Source organism: Notolepis coatsorum (assembly GCF_963971535.1).
Source record: "Notolepis coatsorum genome assembly, chromosome: 1".
NCBI classification, from domain to species: domain Eukaryota; kingdom Metazoa; phylum Chordata; class Actinopteri; order Aulopiformes; family Paralepididae; genus Notolepis; species Notolepis coatsorum.
Genome location: NC_140165.1, coordinates 241678188 through 241688981, shown reverse-complemented (window position 1 = coordinate 241688981; position 10794 = coordinate 241678188).

Sequence of the window (10794 nt, the reverse complement as noted above, 5' to 3'; positions counted from 1 at the left end):
GAGTGTTGGGCTCATTTCAATCTAAACAGACAAAATGTTAAAAATAGTACTTGACCCATGAACGCAAACTGCTTCACCAGTCCTGCTGAGATGAAGATATTTACAGATTTATTTTTTCCTGCATATTTTTAGCAGTAACAACTTTACTTGGTTATTTCCTGGTTGTAAGCAAGGAAACTATAAAAGAAGGAAGGGTCATTTTTTAAATACATTACAAAAATTTAATTGAACCTTTATTTAACCAGGAAGTCCCATTGAGATACGAGATCTCTTTTGCAGTATGACAGAGTCATCACGTCAGAATACAAGTGTTGTATGCTCTGCTTGGTGCCAGACTTTTGTGCCAGTTCTGTTGAAGCCCATGAGAGATGTAAATAATGAAAAAGACATACAAGCTGAGGAATTATACATCATCCAATATGTGAAATGTTAGCTAGTTAACAATGCAACAGATTGCTAATGATTCTGATATTCGAGGTAATAACCTGTTTAAATGATGGCTGAGATGGCTGATCCCTTTCAACTCGATGTCTGTTGAAAGTTTTCACACTTGGTACCAATGTACGTTCCTGTGCTACACAGTGACGTGGTGCCCCTTCCTTCACCCTAATGGGATAAATGACTAGTTCAATGTGAATACATGTTTATAAACTTTATAGTTTGTGCTTTTAGAGTTTTGTTTTTGTGTTTTTTTATAAATGTTGATGCCTCTGTCATGGACGTATACTGTACTGTATGTAGACATTTCATTTGGTGAGTCTAGGTATGTAACCTGTTTTCTGATTGGTCTGTTGTCAATTGGAGGGTAATCTTCCCTATGGAGGCCATTTTACATGAGTATTTAAGCTCCATTGATGTTTCTTTGTCATGTGACCATGATGAAGACATGTTGCCCAAACGCCTTTGTTTCAATTGTATGAATGAAGAACATTCTATTTTTTAGAACATCCATCGGCCTCCAAAGAGTTGCTGAATTTCTGTGACATGGAACTACTTTATGAAGCAACAGTGATGGCCTTGAGTCTGGATGAACCAGAACGATAGGTTATGTAGATAACCTAGTTATATTAGTATTGGCTGAGCGTCCCGCTCTGAGCCTTATGAGATATCCCTATCTCCTATGATACCTATTGTATATCCCACGAACAAAAAACTACATGCACCCCACCTGTATGGGGCTCCGCCCCCATGGTGGCACCGCCCATATAGCAGTGACTCTGGTCACCACACATCCTTCCTCGCCAAAAAACCTGTCCCAGGAAAAGATTCCTCAAGAGGGAACTCAGGGCCGCGCAGAGCGGGACGCTCAGCCAATACTAATATAACTAGGTTATCTACATAACCTATCGTTATATGCCGTATTTGCTATCGCGTCCCGCTCTGAGCCTTATGAGATATGGGGAAGAGCGGACGCGAAGCCCGACAAATGTACCCCCTGAGGACCCGTAAGCCCACATCAAGGGGTGCGGGGAGCCCTGTCACCCCATCCTCCCTAACGAAGGGGGGGCGCAGTCAACTCCACCTGAAATGCGAACAAGAGGGAAACTAGAACCCCTTGAACACACCGTACAGGCGGAACCACGTGTGACCCAACACACTGTGGCCCATACCCATACACTCCTGCTACCCGACCAAAGGACGGGAAGCAGGAAAGGCCACAGACCCCAGAACCGCCTGGGAGACAGAACCCCCGGTCATGTCCATGAGGTAAAACCTTACAAAGGGGCCCGGGGAGGACCATGAAGCTGCAGCACAGATGTCCTCCACCGAGGCCCCACCCAGGAGAGCGGCAGAAGCAGCCACACCACGAGTGGAGTGCGCCCTGACGCCCCCAGGGGGATCCTGCCCAGCCAACGTGTAGCAGAGGGTAATGCCCTCGCACAACCAATGGGACAGGCGCTGCTCCGACAGTGCCTTACCAGCACGAGCCCCACCGTAACAGACAAAGCTGGTCGGTAACCCTGAAGTCCTGAGTACGGCTGAGGTAAATCCCCAAGCACGGACTGGACATGACAGGTGAAGGCCCGCATCTAACTCACTAGTGTGAGGAGGAGGACGAAACGCCTGTACCACAATATCCCGGGAGCGGAAGGAACTCCGGATATTCTTAGGCACGAAAGCAGGATTAGGTCGCAGAGTGACACCGCAATCGGTCCGAAGAGACAGGCACTCTGGACGTACCGAGAGAGCACAGAGCTCACCTACGCGTTTAGCGGAAGTGACAGCCAGTAGGAACGCGGTCTTGAAGGACAGCTGTTCGAGCGGCTCAAACGGGGCCAAGGACAACCGACCGAGGACCAATTGAAGATCCCAAGTCGGAGCCAAGGAGCGTTGCACCGGCTTAACGCGTCGAGCGCCAAGCAGGAAACGCTTCACAAGAGGGTGGCTGAACAAGACATCCCCTCAAACCCCTCATGATAGGAGGATATAGCCGCCGCATATACCCTCACCGTCGAAGCCGACAGTCTATCAAGGAGAGACTGGAGGTAACTAAGGACAGCATCCAGGGGGCAGGAGACTGAGTCCCGGCCCCCCGCCTTACACCACACTTGGAACATACGTCATCTGCCCGCGACAGTGGAGGGAGCATGCGCATTCCAGATGGTAACACCATCAGGATCAAGAACCTGCGCCCCTCAATGTACCCGTCCCAACAACTGACCCAACAGATGTATGGGGAAGAATCCCTGGCGGCACGGCATCGGTCCCAGACCTGCCTGGCCATGTCCAGACGTAATCCTCACCCGTCAGGATGAGGACCGCCCCGCGACAGTACCTCTGCACCCACATTCTCCCTGCCGAGGATGTGGGGAGCCCTCAGGCCGCGCAGATGGAGGATGCCCATAGCCAGCCGCCCGCCGCCTGGTGCAGACAGGGGGAGCGTACTCCTCCCTGTCTGTCGATACACGACACTGACGTCGTATCGTCCGTCCTGATCAACACCATTTGTGGACCAGAAGGACCGCTTTCAACACCAACACATTGAACGTAGCGCAGACCGGGCAGCATGGTTTGCCAGCTGCCCCCTACTGCGTTGGCCCGACGTGTCACCAGCGAGGGAGGCGTCGGTGAAAACGCGATGTGAGACAGCGCCGTAACCGTCCTAGGACGGAACCTCCCGAGCGTGTTGACAACACGCTCTGAGATGGATGCCCATAGCCCTCCAACCGTTGACTGGGAAGAGGAATACTCTACACCCAGTCTACAGCAACCCCAGGCTGGTAGAGACCTGCCTGGTACGAGACCTGACGATCCACCTTGACCGCGAAGGACCAGAACGTCATCAGGGCAGAACACTCCGTAACCCCGGACGACGCAGAGGCCCCAGTGCGGCCTCCACGCACTTGGTGAAAATGCCGGGAGCCAGAGAAAACCGAACGGCAGCCTCTGGTACTCATACGCTAACCCTGCAAAGGAAGCGTAGGTAAGCCCTAGGATGGAAGATCGGGGATGCGCATACGCATCCTACAGGCCTATGGAGGAGAACCAGACCCCCACCTGACAGTGTTCAACAGGTAGGAGACGATCCAAAAAATGCTGAACCTTCCCATGGGACAGGTCCAGCCTGGGTCTTACACCCCTCCCTCCCGACTTCCCGGGCAGAGAACACCGGGAGGAGAACACCACGACGATGGCTTGCTTCGTCCACAGAGATTGGATCTCGTTGACCAGAGCTGTCACAGCTGGAGACACCGACAATAGGGTCTGTACCAAACCTGAAAACGGGTGGGGTTGTGTAAACACAAGTCCCCGCCTCAGCGTTCTCTCCATCCACCTCGACATATGGTACTGCCGTAGTCATATGTGACGACACCCCCAACGCACCCGCCGTCACGTGGCGCAGGTCCGCCAGGAACTGTAGATAGTTGGCCCGGTCCCCCCGCTGTGCGTAGCCAAACCTGGAACCGTGCGAGGAGCGCGTTCCGTGTCGGAACACCTGACCCTGACACCACCCACGAGGCAATCGCACCCAAGGGGGAACCCCGACAGAAAGGGCCGGTCTGATACGGGGGGCTTCCGATGAAAAAAGCCCCCCCACTGAACACCCCTCCAGAACATGCTGAAGGAGTTGTTCTGCAGCCGGACATGCAAGGTGTAAGGCCCCCATGGGTTCCTACACACCGTAGCCCTGCAGTGATATTACTACCACCCCAAATCATGTGAGCTGCGACCACTTGCCAATATTTCAGGAGTGGGAGGCACCAACATGATACCTGGCCTGGCGAAGGCGAGGCCGGGGAAGCCCGCACTGTGTGCCTCAAAAGGTTTCGAGCCCCCCTGCTGACAACACTTAAGTTGACAGACGCAACACCAGGCTCAACCAACACAGATCAAGGTCTGGGAGCCGCTTGACAGCACAACATTCTCACGGACAGACCCAGGCTCAGCCATAAACTGGGTGTCAGCCCCTGTCCCCATGAGAAGCGAAAAGGGGGGCCGCACGCGCATCAACGAAGGCACGCGGCCCGCAGCCAAAGGAAACAATCAGAGCCCACTTCTTCCGCTGGTGTTGGGGAAGGGAGCGATCGGAGAGCGGGCTGCGCGCGGCAGGACGGTGACGGCTTGTTTGTTCAAGCCGAACCCATCCTACATGGCCGATCCCTCGGCCGCCAAGGCTGTCGGCCTTGTGGACACCTGTCGAATCAACGCCCAGGATACCTCTGGCGGGGGAAAAACACGGCCGCCTGTCGAGGGCCCCGTCATCGCCGCTGACGAGGCCGTGCTCTCTCCTCTTCTGGCTGCGCGGTGTGAGGCGGTGTAGGGCCTAGAACAATACCGCCCGCGCTCCAGCAGAAGACCAAAAATCCCCTGCGGAGAGGGGAACCCTGAGCGGTTATAGCTTGCGGCTGGGTCAAAGCTAATAACGTCAACAACCTCGCGCGATGTGTCGACGTCGGCTGGCCCTCAAGGCCCCTCCACCAGACACCATTTTTTTAATAGAAAAAAACAGCAATCCGAACACAGTTCTAATCGTTGCCAATTCCATACCGTGGCGGTACAAGCCTTAACAGCCCACCAGCCACTCGCCAGGCCGACCCACCCATGGCGTCGGCCGGGCGGGGCATTGTTTCAATATGTCAAAAACAAAGGACTGATGTTAACACGGAGCACCAGTGGTGATTGCAAACAGCAACCTCCACTGTGGTGTGCACCATGAAAAGGTTAAATGAATAAAAGAACTAAACCACAAAATACTGTAGAATGAGCAAACCCATACACACAAAGTTAAGGGGAGACGGACCAGAGCGAACTAGTCCCGCCTTCATTCCAAATATTCACAACAGGACACCAGCCCTAGTTTAGCCCATTCACCAAAAAAGGTAAACAAAGCCCCCCCCTGCACTACTCCCCCAGTATACCGATTGACCGTCAGTATGAATGGTTGAGAGGAGAGAAAACTGTAGCAAGACAGACCTTCTCATAGCAGAGTGACAAAACGAAACAACAGCCCACTACACAGGGCCGCCTCAGGGGGTGGGGGGCCTCGCGGCCCTGCCCTTATACTACTGCAGCCTGGCGCGAGGCGATGTGGGACCCAAAACAACAATTGCCTGCGCACAGACACGCAACATGTTTACCATGTTGGCTGGACCCATAGCCCCACTACCCGATGCCAACCCAGATGGGAACACCGTTCAACAAACCCTGCCGGAACACAAGGTAACATACCTGGCTAGGAAACCTAGCCACGGCCTACCCTGTTGTCAACCCATTTACCCGAAAAAAGGTAAATAGGACTCAGCAAAAAAACCCACAACAGCTACCGACTGACCTTCATTGATGAACCGGGCAAGAGGAGGGAGAGTGACAACATCTCACGGCGGAGACATTAGAACAGCGTAGCAATTAGCAGTAGTAATAGCATGCGGCATTAGCGATAGCATGTAGCATAGCATTAGATGTTTTAGCAGCACGCCCAAGACAGCTTGGAAACCGTTCCCTGCAGTGAACGTTCACCAAACCATCCTGCCCCCGGCGCCAACACACAACACGGTTGTGTAACAAAACAAACCAGCATTACTAACACTAATACCCATGCCTGAAAGACACAGGGCCTACCTGAGTACAAGCTGGCCCGACAGCCAGTCTTGTACAGCTGAACCTCGATGTGCTGTCATCAACGAGGAACATCAACATAGGCCCGTCGTGTCGCCGAAAACATGCGTCGAAGATGCCAGGGGCCAGCAACCTCCGGTAAGCCCTCAACATTACGAACCTTCCTTAATCTTTTCATCCTACTAGTTATCGTATGGTGCACGCATCCAAGTACGCTGGGACGAAAATAGAGGAAGGATGTGTGGTGACCAGAGTCACTGCTATATGGGCGGTGCCACCATGGGGGCGGAGCCCCATACAGGTGGGGTGCATGTAGTTTTTTGTTCGTGGGAGATACAATAGGTATCATAGGAGATAGGGATATCTCATAAGGCTCAGAGCGGGACGCGATAGCAAATACGGCATATAACGATAGGTTATGTAGATAACCTAGTTATATTAGTATTGGCTGAGCGTCCCGCTCTGAGCCTTACGAGATACTCCTATCTCCTGTGATACCTAATGTATCTCCCACGAATAAAAACACATGCACCCCCAGGGCGGTTAGGTGGCCGAGCGGAGATTGCGTTCGTCACCAGCCCCGGAGCTGAGCTGGATTTGCCTGTTCGAATCCAGCTCACAGCTCCGGGGTTGTCACCAGCTTGGCTGGCCGTCTGCACTGATACAATTGGCTGTATCAGAGGGTGGGAGAAGCTGGCGGGGTGGGTCCGGGTCGTTGTAAACAGCGACTCCTACAGTTCGGTCGGGGCGCCTGCTAAGCGCGGATTGGACGTGAGGGGGATAGTGTGGTCCTCCCACACGCTACGCCCTCTCAATGAGAATCCGCGCTGCCAGGTGAAAAGAAGCGGTGATTGGCTGGACGTGTGTCGGAGGAAGCACGTGGTAGCCTCCACTCTCCCAGATGATCTGACTGTGGGGGGTAAGTGCGCAGCGACCAGGAAGGGACTGGGAATTGGCATACGACTAACATTGGGATGGGAGAAAATCGGAGGAAAATGGAGGGGGAAAAAGACAAAAAAAAAAAAAAAAAAAAACACATGCACCCCACCTGTATGGGGCCCCGCCCCTTATGGTGGCACCGCCCATATAACCATGACTCTGGTCATGAAACACCCTTCCTCGCCAAAACCCGTCCCAGGAAAAGATCCCTCAAGAGGGAACTCAGGGCCGCGCAGAGCGGGACGCTCAGCCAATACTAATATAACTAGGTTATCTACATAACCTATCGTTATATATCGTATTTGCATCGCGTCCCGATCTGAGCCTTACGAGATAATGGGGAAGAGCGGGCGCGAGACCCGACAGATGTACCCCCTGAGGACCCGTAAGCCCACATCAAGGGGTGCGGGGAGCCCTGTCACCCCATCCTTCCTAACGAAGGGGGGGCGCAGTCAACTCCACCTGAATGCGAACAAGAGGGAACTAGAACCCCTTGAACACACCGTACAGGCGGAACCACGTGTGACTCAACACACTGTGGCCCATACCCATACACTCCTGCTACCCGACCAAAGGACGGGAAGCAGGAAAGGCCACAGACCCCAGAACCGCCTGGGAGACAGAACCCCCGGTCATGTCCATGAGGTAAAACCTTACAAAGGGGCCCGGTGAGGACCATGAAGCTGCAGCACAGATGTCCTCCACCGAGGCCCCACCCAGGAGAGCGGCAGAGGCAGCCACCCCACGAGTGGAGTGCGCCCTGACGCCCCCAGGGGGATCCTGCCCAGCCAACGTGTAGCAGAGGGCAATACCCTCGCACAACCAATGGGACAGGCGCTGCTTCGACAGTGCCTTACCAGCACGAGCCCCACCGTAACAGACAAAAAGCTGGTCGGTAACCCTGAAGTCCTGAGTACGGCTGAGGTAAATCCCCAAAGCACGGACTGGACATGACAGGTGAAGGCCCGCATCTAACTCACTAGTGTGAGGAGGAGGACGAAAAGCCTGAACCACAATATCCCGGGAGCGGAAGGAACTCCGGATATTCTTAGGCACGAAAGCAGGATTAGGTCGCAGAGTGGCACCGCAATCGGTCCGAAAAGACAGGCACTCTGGACGTACCGAGAGAGCACAGAGCTCACCCACGCGTTTAGCGGAAGTGACAGCCAGTAGGAACGCGGTCTTGAAAGACAGCCGTCCCAACGGCGCCTGCTCGAGCGGCTCAAACGGGGCCAAGGATAACCGACCGAGGACCAATTGAAGATCCCAAGTCGGAGCCAAGGAGCGTTGCACCGGCTTAACGCGTCGAGCGCCAAGCAGGAAACGCTTCACAAGAGGGTGGCTGTTACATTCAAGCCTAACATATGGCTCGTCAAGGCCTTGAATGCGACGTGGTGGACACAGGACACTGGACAAAAGTGTATCAAAAATAACTATTTATTCACAACTAACTAAATGGACAGAAATAGTGGGAGCTGGGTGTTCCAGACTCCAAAGTTAAATAACAAAACTAATAGCAAAAGGAAGAACAAGCCGAATGTACAACAAAACAAAGAGAGAGCAGGTGAGACGCTGGAGAGCTGTGACATCTCCTGTGAAGTGGGGGAGACTTGACTGCTGCCTGCACTCTGCATTTGTAGGGCGTGGTGCCTCATCACCACACCTGTGATCAATTAAAAAACGGCCATTTTAAACACAAGCAAAACAGGAAGAAACAGTGTGTCAATTAAACCACCAATTAGTGACAGCACACTTAACCACAATGTGAATATGCACCACAGACAGTAAGTATCCCTCCACCATGTGAAAGTAATACGTAACACCCCCACACCGAAGATTTATGTTCTTCTCCCAACTATAGCCCAAAGAAACCATCACCAAGAGAATGAACATAAATAAATAAAGGGGATACTTACCAACCTTACCAAAAAAAAATTGCAACCACACACTCTAACATGTGCAGCGCCTGTACTGTGTTGAGTGTGAGCCCCGGTCAAGAGTCACACTCAACTGCACACAAAAAATTACTGTGACCCACAAAGTGAGCCACTACCACAGAGTGACAATGGGTCGGCCCCTGTCGAACACAACCCTTAACCCCGTCGAATGCGCTCTACTGAGGAACATACAACACTGTCATTTAGCAACCCCGTCCTGATACCCGCCCAAGCGAGACCCCACCAAAATGTATCCAGCCGGGCCCGGATGGAGCGGAGCGAGTGGAAACAGCTGGGCAACTAAACCCCACACAGCCCCTACTGAGGCGCAAGGCCTAGAAGCCAATCCACCCACCAACAGATCAACACAAAACAAAAACTTTACCTTAACAGGCCGCTCCACCGATACCGACCGGTCAAAAATAGGCATTAAACCGGAATCAATATGAGAGACAGGCCCATTGCACACAGGATAGCCAAGATAGCCAACAGGAACACAAGACACTCCACACGTCCCTGGCACCACCACAGGGCCCATCTCCTCCCTACCTGGCACTGTCAGTACATGAGACTGCACTGAGGGCTGTACCCCCGATAGCTGTACAGGAGACTGTGAGTCACGAACATCCAGAGCAGGATGTACCGCCTCAGGCACGTCCTCACCATCCCTGGAACAGAGCAACATCACTTCAGGCACAAAAATATCTGGAGTACCACCCAAAATGGCGTCACAAAAATTAGCACTGTCATTCGCAACAAGGACAGAAGAAACTGCACCGTCATGAGTCAAAACAGTGTCACAAAAAATAGGACTGCCATGAGCAACAATGGCGTCACAGACAGCAACAGCGTCACGATCAAAATGGTTGCCACTTATTAGACAAGGTTGTGAAGACTGCTCCTGCCATACAGGACACAGGTAAATAGGTTGACAAGCATACCTAGCATACCCAGTGCCTGGCAGAGAGTCAGTGTGGTCACGTGAAACAATATCAGAACCAATAACTGACATACTGGGATCATCACTCCTGACAAGTGAGACATCATGAACGTACATACTGTAGGATGGCTGGCAGCCCAATTCTGGCCTTGTAGCCTCTTTAACCAGAGCGGTGCCACATGAAACATCAGAAACACCAACAGAAATGGCGCCACTTGAATTAGCAACATCCCACACAGCATCATCCCCACTCTCATCCTCCTCATTCTCCCCCTCCAATTCGTCTGTGGCCTCAGCCACTGTAAAGGCTGGGAAGCCCACGAGATACTGCTCCGCCACTTGAGTATCTGGCACGCATGTCACCTCCGGTTTCACCAGTACCTTACCCCCAGCCAAGTCATTGCCCAAGAGCAACGTTACCCCCTGCATAGGGAGTCTGCCAGCCGTCACTCCGATCACCACTGGTCCTGACACTAGGGCACAATCAAGAAAGACATTATGCAGCGGCACATTCATTGTGTGCATTCCAAAAGCCTCAATAACAACCCCTGCACCCAACTCCGAGTGGTGCGTAAAGGGCAGGACACTACTTTGCACAAAAGACTGGGATGCGCCAGTATCACGGAGAATTGTCACCGGTACCTTAGGACCTCCCTCTGTCAATGAAACAAACCCTTTACTCCTGAAAGGTGTGTAAAGGTCATCCACTCCTTTGCCATCCAGTGGAGACAGAACAACAGGGTTACGTACAGGCGTATTTATCAACATCACTGGTCTGGGTGGGTTAGACGGGCGCTTCTCTGGGTGCAAACGATAACAATTACCCATCACATGTCCTGCACTCCCACAATCTGGCACCTCCGGGCAGCATCGCTTCCCCATGCCCCATTAAACTTACCACTACCCCCAGCACCGGACCCT